This window comes from Acromyrmex echinatior, chromosome 6 (genome assembly GCF_024713525.1).
Source record: "Acromyrmex echinatior isolate Ae372 chromosome 6, ASM2471352v2, whole genome shotgun sequence".
Classification (NCBI taxonomy): Eukaryota; Metazoa; Arthropoda; class Insecta; order Hymenoptera; family Formicidae; genus Acromyrmex; species Acromyrmex echinatior.
This window is the reverse complement of record NC_141857.1, coordinates 1,134,168-1,150,117: the sequence shown is the minus strand read 5'-3', so window position 1 is coordinate 1,150,117 and position 15,950 is coordinate 1,134,168. Positions and strand designations below refer to the sequence as shown.

The 15,950-nt window shown below is 35.9% G+C and overlaps 1 protein-coding gene across 15 annotated transcripts in view; it reads left to right on the top strand.

Moving 5' to 3' along the window:
- LOC105143170 (uncharacterized) overlaps positions 1–15,950 on the top strand; it is a 440,192-nt gene that overhangs the window by 393,924 nt on the left and 30,318 nt on the right. The gene's annotated exons all lie outside the window — the stretch shown is intronic.

Sequence of the window (15,950 nt, the reverse complement as noted above, 5' to 3'; positions counted from 1 at the left end):
TACGGCTCGACTCCCCGCGTGATTTCCTCTTTCCCCATTTCGCTCGCTTTATTTCACGGACGAAATTCCCCGAATTGGGAAAGCCGACGGAATAGGTGAGCTTACGTTACTCTGAGATATTGGAAGTAACGACAGACATGAGAGACCGCAAGCACAGTTTCCAGCTACGACGGAGAGGATTCTATCATTGATTTGTCGGTAGAAATGCCATTCCCTGCATTGGAACGAGCACGACCGCGAGTGATGGGGGATGTTTCTAGATAGACGCGCTATTTAGAAGCATGGGGAAATGTTATCGTTAAATTTCCACTCGATATTTCTTTCTAATTGTGAATCGCAATTAAATACAGATGGAGACTTCCTTAAGGTGTGGAGTTTTCCAGAGCTCCTGTGTGAGTGGTTGAATTCCACACTCAAAATTCGAGGTGTTTAAAAAATATAAATTTTTTAGAAATAAAAAATTTTGAGTAATTTGACAAAAAAAAAGTATTTGACGATATGTATATATAGAAATATATTTCGCACAAAGAATACAACAAAAGAAATAAAATATTTGTTATTTTGAAATTATCTCTCTTCCCCTCATTTGGATGAGATTCTTTACTCAAAAAAGTCAAAAGTCTCCGTCCCTACAATTAAAAATAATTTTATTAATGAAGAGAAAAAGATTTCTTCCTACAGCAGATCAACTCAACGAGTTAAATTGAACAGATCCATTGTCAAGATTCAATTATCGCCGCAATCAACATTATTCACGAAAGAAATTTGAAGCAGCCACATTGAGGGTCTCTCATTGCTAATAAGAACGTCAACTTGATGTTACAGTAATGTTGCAATATAAAATAATCATCGTAGACGTGCAATCAAATTTTACTGCGTGCAAAATTGTAACAAATACATTCCGTTTTCTTCTTACAAGTCTTCGAAATATTTCCTTGATCGTGTCAACTGTCTTAAATGTTTTTCAAGGTGTTGGGAAAATTCCATTATTACTGGGATCATTAGTGAAACAACTGCAATTGTCGTCACTCTCGTCTTTCCTCATCAAGATTATCGCGTCTCGCTCGAAGGTTCCTAATTGTGTTGCAATTGATGCTATGTATAATTAATCAACTCATTAATTTTCTGTTTTATGTATCCAATAAATTTATACGGAAAATATTGCTTTCTCTTGCTTGATAGCTTTTGCGATTTAAAACACATCTTTTCCTCGTTATTAATAATTGCCTTCAATTGTGATTTATAATAATTAAAAACAAATATCGAGTAAAAATTTAAACATTTCTCTAAATGCTTGTAAATGACGTTTCTATGCAAAGCTCCTTCCATCGCTCGCGGTTACAATTGCGTTAATTCCGTTTTTATTTTTCAGCTGCTTTTAAAAAAAAATTGTACGATAAAAGCTATGTTTTTTTTAATATTTAGATCGATCTTCACGTGTTGAGTATCATTTCAATTTGATTGTAGGATGCAGAATCAATAAAAAGTATAGTTTTTAACAGATAGATAAACAAGTGAGAAGCTTCATATGTAAAATATCGCGAGTGTTATTGCCGTTTTTAAATATTTGTGGAAGTAGCTTTCTGCGCGAGATTAAATGAAAACGCGAGTCAAGTTCGACAAACGTAAATCGAAACGATTTGACAGTTTTAAAAGTAAATATTAAATCCATTATTTGTGCCGCGCCAGATGCGTGCATCGATATTTGCTGCATCGTGCAATTATATTAAAAATAAACACAATCGCTCCGATATGAAAAAGAAGCATGTCAATTAATAAATATCAAAATATCGTTCCTGCGCTTGTCTGTCATTACTACTTTGTAAACGTAACATTATTCCGAACCGTTTAACGAAAATTTATGCCGTCTGGATGAGAAACGCGAAGTGGCAGGCGATCGTATCACGCAGTTTTTCGAATAAAAGTGATTTCCGCGCGTCATATCCGCGGACATTGCATTATTCCCCATCCGTAGAGACCAAGACAATCGGACGATTGCAAATCGATCGTAGACGTCAGGCTAGCGAAATATCGAATTGCTCTCAAGACACATTGTCTGCACTCGGAGAAAGGTCTTACGTTTATCTCCCCGTCGTTCCGTCGACGGAAGACAGGATGACCGTCGCGGGAAATGGAATGTCACGTGGAGAAAGTGCAAACTGTCGGAAATTTATTAGACCCGCGAGATAATTTTACCGCGTCGCGCGGAGAATCTTACTGAGAAATTATGGCACTCGTGATTTACGTGCAACATACGTACATTACATAAAACGCAGAGACATAATTGTCGTGAGCAGAGCGATTTATATTTACAAGGCTTAATCTTCTTGAAAAGAAGCTCCCTGTTTATGATAATTGTCAATCATGCATTGATAGTGACTAACATTTGCCGCTAACGATTTGTAATTTTTATAATATATTGAGTATTAAAAAGACACAACACGAGCTCGCTTATTAAATTATAACTAGATACAGATCTGAAAATAATTTGGTTGAACCATCAAAATAATTATGTAGGACGCTCAAAGTGATCAACCAATTTGGGCGTCCTACATAATTATTCAGTTAGATAAAACATTTTATATAAAAATTTAACAGATACAGATTTGAAAATAATTTTGTTGTACCATTAAAATAATAATGTCAGAGGCTCTTTGCCGCTTTATCATTCTGTACCATTGCTGCTATTGGAATATTGCAGCACATAATATTCCAATTACCTTACTGCAAAATTAAACGCACTATGACATCATATGTCTCGTCGATTATCTCTCACTGTCCGAAATGCGGAATTATGTTAGAAATCTCCTGTGCTCGGAGATGAACGTCCTCGCGTTTATCTCGTCACCGGTCTTACGAGCGAACAGTCGGATGACCGTCGCGAGAAATAGAATGTCCCGCGAAAAGCGCAGCCTGTCAGGAATTTATTCGCCTTCTTATACCAGAGCTTCGCAGACGCGACCTCAGTCGAGGAAGTACAAGACTCGTTCTCTAGCCTTTTTCTTTTCCCTTCGAGGGTGGTGAGAAGGTGCCACGAATTTTCTGAATTTCATCCGACGCAAAAGGAACAGTCTCGGAAGGGTGACGGGAGAGAGGAAGGATGAAAAGACACGAGGAGTCGAAAGAGAAGGGAAGAATGACATGACACGCGGCAGGATATTGTGTCTTGGAGTCTACCACGTTTCCACTTCGAAACAGCTATGTTCAATCGGTTGAAATTTACTCTGACTACGATACCTTCTCCGTTTTCCCACTTATCTTTCTCAAGTCGAGGTTGAGACGCAGATCTATGCACGTTACGTGCGAAATGCGAGTAAAATACCGTATCGGCGACTGCATACGAAGAGAAATCGTAAATTCCAAAATTGGCAATCAAGGACCATGTTTTGATCTGTGAGCGTGTGTGTGTAACAGACCGCCACGTAACAGACGCAATAAAACGAGAGATTGCGTTTCCACGATCAAGAACAATTTTTATAAAACGGAAATGAAAAAGTAGTTTGGCGATGTACGATTCCGATTCAGTAAACCTTTAACACCGATCCTCGTGAAATTGATTCTGGAGCAAGTAAATACATATAGGAAGTGATTGTATATACTTAATCAAAAAGCAACATCCTCAATATTGAAATTTTATCTGCTATAATCACATACACACACATACACACGCGCGCGCGAATATTGTTGAAACATTTGCATGAATTTCACATACTTTCACTGCCTTATTTTTATTTATACTCTAATTTTTATTCATATGTATTCTTCATATGTTTGCAAAGCATATTTGAGTAACGGGGCGAACTTTCCACTGTCACTTCCCTCCGGGGTCATGTTTATAAATTTAAATCCGCGCGCGATAAACGAATCAATATCGATGCAGATGAGGCGAAAATCCGAAATACGGTCACCGGGCAAACCCACTGTCGATCGAAAACTTACCGAGAGTTATTTTAATTCCAATCTGACCGACTTTACGATGAAAACAGGCTATCTCGGACGATTATTTTTCCGGGAATTTTAAGAGGGTCCTTATCGCTCGATGACTTAACCGTAGAGAAGGAAACCAGGTCATGACAATGTAATCTTCTAAACGATCTAAATGAGAATTGACTCCTTTTCTTTAATTTTTAAAAGCACATTCCCCACAATTCGCAAGTAAGAGATATCGATCAAACCCAATCACCCTTAGAAAAATGAACTAATTAATGTTTCGATAAATTGATTAGCTCTATCAATAATAATTGATAATACTGCATCAATAGTTGATAAAATACCATCAGTTACCGTATAATTAAACAGTTTATTGGAACGCTAATCAATTTTTTCCTTAAGGGCAATCTTGACTGAAATCTTTTTACATGTAAAAAATTTTGTTAAAAATTTATAATAAATGTATTGCGATTCTATCATATATATATAAATCTAATTATATATTATATATGATTTATATATATATATTATATATTAAATTATATATTATACAATTATATATCATAATTATAGTAAAATTACAATATTATGGTTAAAATACAACAATATGTTTTATTAACAATTATATATGGTTAGCACTAAAAATTACTTCAAATTATTATTATAATAGAAGCAATATAGTTGCAATTACTATAATTAAACTATAATGATTATAAGTTAAATTATAGTAATTGTAATTCTATTTATAACCATTTTATTTCTAATATTATGGCAATATAGCCATACTATTACTTATAGTAACATGTAATTATAGTCATAAATACCAAAAACTTTTCTGAGTGCAATTTCTGAAAGTGCATTTCCCACACAAACTCATAAATAACTAGACATATCATCGATCAAAATTTGTCAATCTTGACTGACACTTCTTATACATGAAAAATTTTATTAAAAATTTACGATAAATATATTTTGATTAAGTGACCCTTTTGTAATCGAATTAATATTTTCTATAATAATAAGATAAATGCTTCTTTTCTTTCTGAAAATACATTTCATAAATTCACAAATAACTAGCGATTTTATCGATCAGAATTATCTTGTAATATTTCCTTATATTGATTGACTGATATTATACGTATATTTATCTAAAACTTAAAATATGTTATGACTTCAAGTGACCTCTTTATGATTGAATTAGTATTTCTTTATAGTAGTTTTATAAATTCCCAACGTTTTATTGTTTTATGATTTCCCAATACTAAAATACATGCTACCATTTACAGTATCTATACAAAGAGAAAGTGTAATTGTTTTACTAAAAGTTCAATATAAGTTCAGTTAACTTGTAAAAATCTCGACGTTGAAATAATAGTCAAATAATCTATTGAAAAATATACGTCACAGGAACAAGAGCCTCCAAGAATATCACCGAGCAGGATAAAAGATGATAACCGTGAAATACCGCGCAAAAAATCTTTTCATCGCGAACGTCGTGGCCACATCTTATGAGGCAGAGCTCGCTTGGAGCGCCTTATCCGCGTCGTGGCGGAAACTTTTTAATGAAATGTTGTGACAAGCGCATAATACGCGCCTAGACGAAACTTCCGGAGACGATGTTGGCAGAGAGCTCTACTCACAATGAGCCTCGCGATTCAACTTTCTGGCGATCGCCGAATTGTTGAATTTAATTACTGAAGTGAGTCAAACAAGAGAGAGAGAGAGAGAGAGAGAGAGAGAGAGAGAGAGAGAGAGAGAGAGAGAGAAAGAGGTGAATGAGATACTATACTTATATACGTTTGCTTAACATTCACTCTGTCGCTTGCACCTGCGACGATCGAACTCGCGGTACGAATCGTTGAATACGTTAGACGCGAAAGACCACGATTAAACCGCGAGGCGACGACGCGCCGAAACAATAACGAAATAAGTTTCTGTTCCTCCAGAGAAGCGAGATGGGATTCAAGCGATATGAAAGTTCGCGAGAAATTTCAGCCGAGGCTCGACGTACCAAACTCTGCGCGACTCTCTGGACAGAGAGATGGGGGACGATACCTCGGAACACCGACGAATGGTACATTTTGCCAACGGCTTAGCGAAAGTTTAACTTCTTGCGATTCTGTGGAAATTTGTAAACGTTCTGTACAGGGCAGAAGGTAACACAATGTTTCTGTTTCGAAAGCGGAGCGGATGCAAAACGAGAAAGTAACAAAGAGAGTGTCACAACTCGAGTTTCATTAAGAAGCAACTCATCGAGTTTGCAGAACGGGATACCATTATGCTGTGGTAATTGTTATCTGTAATTCCATAAGCGCGTAAGAAGAGGTCACGGATCAATTATGATTATTTCAACAAAATATTGAATATTATAATTTGTACCACGTCGGAATCTCTCTCTGAGGTATTTTAAATGGGAAGAAAATTATTTATATCTTTCTAATAATCTCTTTCTAATAATCTTTTCTCTATAATCTTTATACTTTTATTAATAACGATTTGAATAAAAATAAACGTTGTAGTTGAAAGATTTAAAAAAAGAGTAGTCTGTTATAAGAAGATATTAAAAATCATGATCGTTTAATTTTATTACTTTTTCGAGCAAAGAACGAAGACTTCTAATATTGTTAGTGATCATTTTTCTGATAAACGAAAGACAGTTTTTCGAAAAATCGTAAAAAAGTTCCTTCATTTTTATTCCTATGTCGATATCTCGGAAAGCGCCTTCCGCGTGTGCTTTTAATAAACGTAATAGAGTGTAAAGCACCGAGATAAAGCATACCTCTATCCCTATGCCTGCAGAGTTTCTCGACCCAACATCAACCATGCCCCAGTCTCATGCCTTGCCTGTTACCACTAGGACCTCGAGAACAACATTTCAAGGCGAATCTGGCCACAGTGGCGATGGCTACCCTCGGTGAATCCTCCAGAAACACAGAATTGTTTCCAGAAACAACTACATACCTCAGGCATTTACCAAATTGCGCATTTGATTAGAATATACCCGTCCTGTTTATTATATAAATTTATTATATAAATTTATTAGATATTTTAGAAATACACAATAAAATGATATTTTTTTATATTTGAAATAATATTTGAAAATAATATCAAATAATTTTAATATCAAACTTCGTCGTTTTACAAGTAATCAAATTTCTTTTTTTAAATATTTATCATAAGATAATCACAGTTGCATTTATTAAATGATTTCATTGATTAATTTCTTGTGGTTTAATGCATTTCTTATTATTATTATTATTATCACTAATATTATCTCTGATATTATTACCAGGATAATGTAGAAGGGCTTTGAATTTTGATAACATTGTGATACGCATGAAGCAGAATCTCTTGATCTAATGTTTTTGAACCTCGATATCCTTGAATAATAACGAGAATATACTAATTTATAAAACAGAATGAAGAAATATAATGTAAAAAAAAAAGAAAAATACTATAAAGGACTATTTGGAAATCATGAGTGCAATTATTATATTTTATCTTCGAAAGTTACAATAAAAATTGCACGTATACTTTGAAAGATTGCTTCACTATTACTAGTAAAATTGAACAATGCTACATCAACTCGTTTTTTAAGTACAATACAACTATATCCAGTGCTCTTGAATAGAATAACTTGGACAATAACCATTTAATCGTTTCACAATGTCGGGATAAATTTTCACGTCGTATTTTCACATGCGGCCGTCACATCTGAAATTTCATATGTCGATGAAAACGACGAGAAATTTATTCTTTTGAAATTCTACACGTATTCACGATTTACACTGTGCTTTCAAGCTGAAATTATATAATTCAACGCGATGAGGACTCTAGCGGACGAATAGAAATTTTTTAATTATTTAGCTCGGTAACGTGGCCGAAGAAAAAAAGGGATTTCGATAATAATGCGTAGGAAAAGTCGGGAATGTTCTAATTGGAATGGCGAGGAGTTTAATTAATTGGATTGCGAAAGCCTTTAAGTTTCCTGGAACATGGATAAGATTTTAAACTACGGCAATGTACCTCAACATCCTCAACGACGTAAAGCTTTAGCATTGCCTTGAAACGTTTCCATAAATATTTTTCTTCCTAATATTTAATGAGTGACTGCCGGGACAGAAAAAGTGAAAAAAGTATGGAAGAAGATGGTTTAATTTATCTCAACTTATTTAGCAGTTCCTGGTTCTATAATAAAACGCTCCAAAGTACCGGACTTAACGTTCTTGGAATAAAAAGTTAATACCCGGTTAATATCACTTAATACTCTTAAACATTATTTTATTTAAATTACGCTTAAATATAACTATTAACAAACAAGTATTAAAAACTTATTTAAAATTTTGATTACTAAATATCTAACAAGGTCAAATTTTATAGATACCTGTATACTTCACTCTTTTACTATTTTCAATCTTTCCTCTTTGGATATAAAATCAAAAAAATATTGATACGGAGAATGTTATTAATATGAAATTATATACTCGAATATTTAATTCATAATTAATTTGTTGCTCTCGAGCACAAAATCGCGTATTTAAAATTTCCAAGACAAAATGGCGTTTACGTGCGAAGAGCGCATTTCTGACGCCATCGTTGCCCCCAACCGGTGCCAAGCTATCGTTCTATGATTTCGCAAAAGCGGTCTCGTGTAACAATGCGTTTGCACCCAGGATGAACGACAGCGCGGACGAAGACCGCCGTTCGCAATCAGGGGTGAATTTACAACGAGGCACCGGCTCTATTTCACTACCGTGACGGAGCCGGCGACAACGACGACAGGATTAAATGCCAAGCTAGTCATAACCACGCCCCGGGGCTTAGAGACCCTTAGAACAATGGATGTTGCTTCTCAGTTCGACAAAAGTAACGCACGCCACACTGTGACGAGGGTTTATTATCCTCAAACGCGGAAAATTATATCTCGCATACGTCAAGTTTTAATAAACGTGCAAATTTCGAGGTTTTCAATATTTGAAATCAAAGATTTCACAAAATCTTTCATAAAAGATGGATATAATTTAATTTTGTTAATAGAAAAATAGACTAAGAGCAACAGCAAGTTATTAATTGCTACCATTTATAATTGTTCTTGCAATATATGAAAAGCGTTCCGACTAGGTCATTCTTAATGTTGATGATAAAAATTTTAAATAAATATGTCCTAAAGGATTCAAAAAGTTTCTTCTAATAAAATGTTCAAACAAAAATTACATATCTAAATTCTACTAATTGGCATCAAACTAAGCTTGTATTCTAAATCTGATAACTCATATTACTTCTCTTGGAATTATGTGTTTAAAATTATAGTAGGAAGGATATAATATTTACTTCTCGATTTTACGCATATTATTTTATCATCCGCCTTGCGCGCGCGCGATCTACTTGTCGCGTAGCAAATAAATCTCTGCTCAATTTGATAGTCGGAATAAACGAAACGGGCCAGTCTGTTTTCTCTAGTTTCTCGCAACATCGACTTGGTAATAAAGTGAAAGGAACTTAAGACTATTTTATGGTAACGATAAAAGGAGGAATAATGCTAATCTGGATAACAGGCGGACATCTATTTTCTGGAACACTGACTGCTTTCTCCTTTTTTCTCTTATTGCTGATTACAAGAGAAAAGGACATTATTACTATATTACCAATTCCTCCGAGTCTTACATCTCTTTTGGATTACGACGAACGGGAGAAGGTAAAAGCCGATGAAGCAATGAACTGACGTGTCACAGGAGTTTTGAGCCGTGGAATCGATCCATCTACTGAAACGAATATCTTTTTTCTGCGCGATTGCGTTCGTAGAGTATTTTTTTGCGATAAGTATACGTAAATGAAATATCCGTTTATTCTATAATTTCGATAGTCTTCCTCATTTCTTTATGTATTTGATATTTCTTATTTACACGCTGATTTCTCACACTTTTTATTATTAACTAAGCAACGAGCAGTTAGCAGTTAGCTATTGATTTCACGAGTCTATTGGGAAGAAAGAGCAACGTTTATGGCAATTCGATAACATCACCACCCATTTTATCGCCGCCGTAATTGCTCGTCGATTTATACGATCGCACTCCTAATTGTCAATATTTTCTTCAGAATGGCAGAAACAATTAAACGCGACGAAATTGAATTCAATTATTGAACTACATTTTCCTCCGGCAGATAATGAAATAGAATAGGACACAATACTGTGTCTGTCGTTTTCAGTGAGAGATAGAACTTCAGTGGACAACTCGACGTGACGCGTATAGTGTACGTCGCACATAGGATGACGATGCACAATCATCTCCAATCCATAGTTAATGGATTCACGACCATGTTTTACCATAATTACCTGACACCATCGCAGTTCAAGTATTATGTCGAATACTTCATTTCAGATTTCATCGCGCTCAAGATGGCTGCGAAATGGCGACGTATCTATGCCGCATTAATAGCAGTAAATTGGATCTGGCGGTGCATTAATATCGCATAGCGCATATAGTACTGCATTAGTTACACACAGTTACATACGATATCTGCTGGCGCTGTTCTGATTGCGTAATATAAACGTGGCATTTGCCCGCGTACCGGCACATCTAATGCAACTGCGTGCGGTGTTATTGCCTACCGCGGGATTATTACCGTAATTGCATTTGTTACAACTCCCCGCGCAATCGTTTCCAGTAGCGCACCCTTTAAAACAGCACGCGTGTGTTGGCCGTTTCTGCTTTTTTATAAAAAAAAAAATTCGATTCGAATAATGCAAAAACTGCACGTGTTGCTTTCGCATCGCTCCACCGAAAAGTATAAAAGTATAACGTGTTTATAACGGTAATTCTAAATTTGAAACAAATAAAGAATTATAAATAGATATTTGATGAACTATAAAATTTTGAAACGACCTTTTAATCTTTAAATAATAATAAACAATTAATTCAAAGAGAGACGTAATCGACTATCTAGACAATCGGAAGTATTTTATATTAGTCTCTTTTAATATGGCTAATTAATATTGTACATTCAAAATTAGATATCAACAATTTGTTAATTTAAATTGCCAAAGCTTCGTGACATGTTGGGCTTTTCGTTTGAGGTGAGTTACTTTTGATTTTAATTTAAATTATTTGTAACTCCATATTTTGTATATTAGAATCCACTATAGTTGGGAATCTGATAGTGACTCACTCTTGACGGATCGTTCAACGAAAATGAGTTAAGATCATGTAACCTTGCTGAAAAGAATTCCGAAACATTCAAAATAAAGAAGGTATTGTATAATAGAAAGTAATTAAAATTTTATAATTGAATCGTTAGGCACCTCCATCTACTTTGACTCTCATTAGCCTTGAATTTATTATTTATTTTTATTTAATGAATTAATAGAATAAATGTTAAAAATTTCTGAATGATACTAAATATAATTCTATAAAACTGTTTTATGTGACTACATAAACGATGTAGAAAATAAAAACCTTAAATGGTCAAGCTAGATCTTTAGTGCTAAAATAATTTTTTGTGTGAATTTATAATTATAGTGAATTTATAACAATTTATAAACTGTATATATATATATATATATATATATTCTTTTTAAATTGCTCACCGAAAAAAAAAATTTCTCAGCGAATACAGAAAAATGTAGAAATATTGCGCTGTAAGAGCACGCTTTTCTAAATACATTTGTCGCAATGAATCGTTCACTCTGCGAATCTTAATTAAACCGGTGTGTTAATCTTCGCACTGCATTTTCTTCTTCTCTCAACGATGATTAACGGCACGACAACGGCCGCTCTGGCATTTAACTTCGTGCACACCTGTCCTTTGTAACGTCATGGTAATTTATTAATGTCCATTACAAAGGAGGAGGGCGCCTTAATTATCACTCGCTCGAAAAGGAGCTGCGAATTGCAGAAATATCATGGTACTCCGAACTGCGACGGAAACGTAACCAGGTTCACTTTTCTCTCGTCGCAACTCAATATGGCAAGGCTGCTGAAGAATCGCCGAGGACGAGGGTGAGGCAAGATACCTCCTTATAAAGGCCGCTTTCAGACCTGTCGCACTTCTTCTCGTGGAAAGACGGGAATTACGGCTCGACGCCTTTACGACGATGTAATCTCAACCGGATTAACATATACCCTGGCCGTTCGTGAATCTGTCTGCGCACCTTAAATTCCGCGAAGAAAGAACCCAAGACGATGGATTGTGGAGAGGCAAGGTCGTGGAATGAATAAAACCAAGGAGAGTCAGCAGGCTGCAAGAAATGGCTCTTGCTATTGCCAAGGTTTTTCTCTCCGCTGCCGTCATTGTCGTCATCATCGTTCCCCGAAAGGGCAACTCTGGTTCTATAATGAACCGCAACGGTGTTCCCTCGAAAGTGTTTTTCGGTCGTTCGACAATGGACCTCCCATTGCGTTTCGTGGTATACGCTTGTACGTCTCGCATATCATTACTCTTTTATGCAAAGTTGTTGGAGGTGTTGCAAAGAAAATCGATTCCAAGTTTCTCAGCTACATGCGATACGTGCTGCATCTGTTTGCGATATACATCCTCTGTAATTATAATTATAATTAAGTGAATACGTATTTGATTAGTTCGATAATGGGGAATCATGTCAATTTCTCTCCGATCAGGTTTTAATCGTACATTATACAGACCTCCAACATGAATCGTCAGAATCAAAAGCACTTATACAAAAGTTCATTAGCAAAAAGAGTGAGCGGAATATAAGATTACACGTGTTACGTTATATAGTTTTAATTACCGCATACACGAAGGACAGCATTATCGACGATAGCATCTTATAAACGCGTGAGATCGCAGCTATGTTTAATTAATAGAATCATCCTAATCACCGTGGAGCTCTTTTGCCAACGACCACACGAACATCTTGTTACCCCGTTGCACTCGGATTTTACTCCTTAATCACTTTATAATCAGCGTGTTGAGGAGGCCAAAGCGAGCAGCGAAAGCGGTTTTCAACGAACCGCTATTATGTTTCCAAAGGCGCCATTAATGAGGATAAAATGTTCCGCGAAACTTTATGCCACTCCGAGTCGCGCCGCTAAAGAACGTTCTTTCGCGTTTAATTCTTCGATACTCCTTCTCGCGCGAATAAACGTACATTTAAAATCGTGCAAAAATTGTGATCTCAAAATTGAAAATACGAGAGAATGCAACAATGTCATATTTTCGGGCAAATCAAATGATATGCGAAAAATACTCGAAAACTCACGCAAATGAAGAATCAAAAATTCCCGAAAACATATGAGTGAATATATGAGAAAATTAAACTTTTTTTTTCCACATTTACGAAATGGAAAAAAATTCGAGATCATACATTTTTTTCAAACTATGTATTCATTCGATTTCAATACCACGATTTATCGGAACTCCGCGGCTCGCTCGCTCAAATATCGCGCAGAAACGATGTTTCAGAATGACAAAGTTTCGGAATAACGCATTTTCCGACGCGTTGTATCGCTTGTTTTTTTTTATTTTTTTTTTTTTATTTTTCGTTTTCTCTCGGATTTCGCGCATCCGTCCGAACCGTCGCGCATCGGCGATCTCGACGTGGCTATTTAGCGCGAGGAGGTCCGATTTGGCAAACGGAAATATTCTCGCGACGCGAGACGAAAATTCAGAAAATTTGCATAAAAACCGTATATTTGCACCGTACGATGCAAAACGAGATACCCGAACGAGAATTTCGTGACGGAGACCGAGGGTGGATCGACGGGGTCGAGTAGATTTTTAATTTACTTCAACGGGGATTTGTGCTGGAGCGCGTTATCTCGAGGGCATTTTGTAACGCGCTTTACCGGTACGGTACAATACGGGATACCGTTGTCCGGATGGGCGGAAGCTTTCCCGTTTCTTTTATGCTCCATCCGATGGCTCGACGACGCGAGCCTCGCGCGAAATGGGGCTGGAGGAATCCGATTTTCTGGTGTTCGAACTGCTCGGGTAGAAAATGACGTACAGAGCTATTTCCGCGGCAACGATCCGTTCCCGACCAACGCGACGGCCCGCTTTTCCCCCGGCTATCTCCTAATGAAAATAATTACGGCCTGTTCATTGTTCGCGTGGACTCGAGGGGTGGGATCTAATTTATCGAGAGCGACGAGTTTGCGTGTAAGAGTGTTTGAAAGAGAAATAGAGAGGTAGATAGATAGAAAACGAGAAAGAGAAAAAAAAACAAGAAAAATCCTGTTTTAATACCGCTGCGAGAAATAACAGCTGTAGCCAGATTCTGTAAATTAAATTGTGGAAAAATTATTTTAAAAATGTACCGATTAGTAACGCATCGATTAAAAATATATTTAATAAAACAAACCTGTAAAAAACTTGAAATATCTAGTAATAATCGAAGTAGCACAAAGAGATCACGATGCAATGGTTATTAGATCGAGATTAATGAACTAATCGCGTGTAGCATATAATATATTGCAATTGATCCACAATCCATGTTGTACGCGATTAAAGTTAAGTATTGTGCCTTGGGCAGGAAGGAAAGGTCAACACAGCTCGGGATAGTGTATCTGAGATGAGATCACGAGACTTTGAGGTATGGAATTTCATTTTAACTGCAAAATTCAGCTGGCAAAATCGAACCGTGAGCAACGAAGTTTTCCCATTAATTTCTTCACGCTCGTACTTTGAGATAATTAATTAGAATTATGAGAAAAGTTTCTGAAGCACCTGTTACGTGTTTAGAACGGCTACTTCAGAATCTTGGCGAATATCACTATCGAATATTTTACATTGTCGCTTTCGTAGCACAGACTTGTAATAATAACGATGATGAACCAAGAGCTATATTCTGATTAATATTCAGCATGAAATTCATTTGCATCCGTATTCAAATTTTAAAGGACTATCTTTCTCCTACAATCTCTCGAGGAATATTAAGTACAGCTTAAACATAAAAATTACAATAAAAATAAAAGTTTAATTTTACTTGAGTTTTCTAATTTTTTATACAATAAATTTTGTATACAATTAAATACTGCGATATACAAACAATCGAATAATGTTTATAATATATACTCTTTAAATCTGAATCAGTGAATAATTTACTGAAGTGGCATACTTGATGCTGAATTATCAGCATATCGTATTAGCACATTTGGTACTGGATAATCAATAAAATTCAACTATAAAAGAAAATTCATATATAAAAGAAAAGAAGTTTGAACAATATATAGTTAAAATACCGATATTTACATGTTTTAGTATATTGAAATTCTAATCTTACAATATCATATACATTGAATGCACTACTTATATACTGAAGCAAGATTCGCTAAGGACACCACACATTTCATTCATTAATTAACAGTGATTTGGCATATTTGGCTAAATCAGTGATTCTCCATTGACTCAGATTTAGAGGCCAAAAAAGTTTCTATTTTCAAACTTTTGCAATTAATCTATATTAAGGGAAAAAAAAAGGGATTTCATCTACAGATATATTAGGTAATATCTAAAGTCTTTTAATAGAAGACCAGCAATCATCTTCACGTTGATTATTTGTCAATAACAGAGCACGTTATATAATCCTGTCGACGATAATTGCGAGGAGACCGCTTTTAATCATCACTCGTCTACACGGTAATCCGGAGACACGGGCAATCTTCTTCGTAAAGCCACGCGATGACCCCTAATTGGCCACATTATTAAAATCGCATTTTCGTGATCCCAGCTGTGAGGGATCGTCCCTGCGAAGCGTACGGCGATGAAGTTCCCTCGTAAAATAAATCACGCCATCCCATCGCGGTAATTCGGTACAGCCGCTTCTGCCTTGCCGGTAATATTGGATATTTTCTTAATGGCGAAACTTCCACGGACTTACCCCTTCGAATCGAGTTCATCCTCGTGAACTCCCTGATAAATCGGTACACGATTCTCAACCGTTTTCGATAGTCTCTTTCGATAGTCCCTTCATTCTATTCGCTCCATCTTTCCCATCCACCTATCGCTTATACTGGCGTTTATTCCGATACGAAAGACGAAGAGAAAGTACGGAAGTCCTTAAA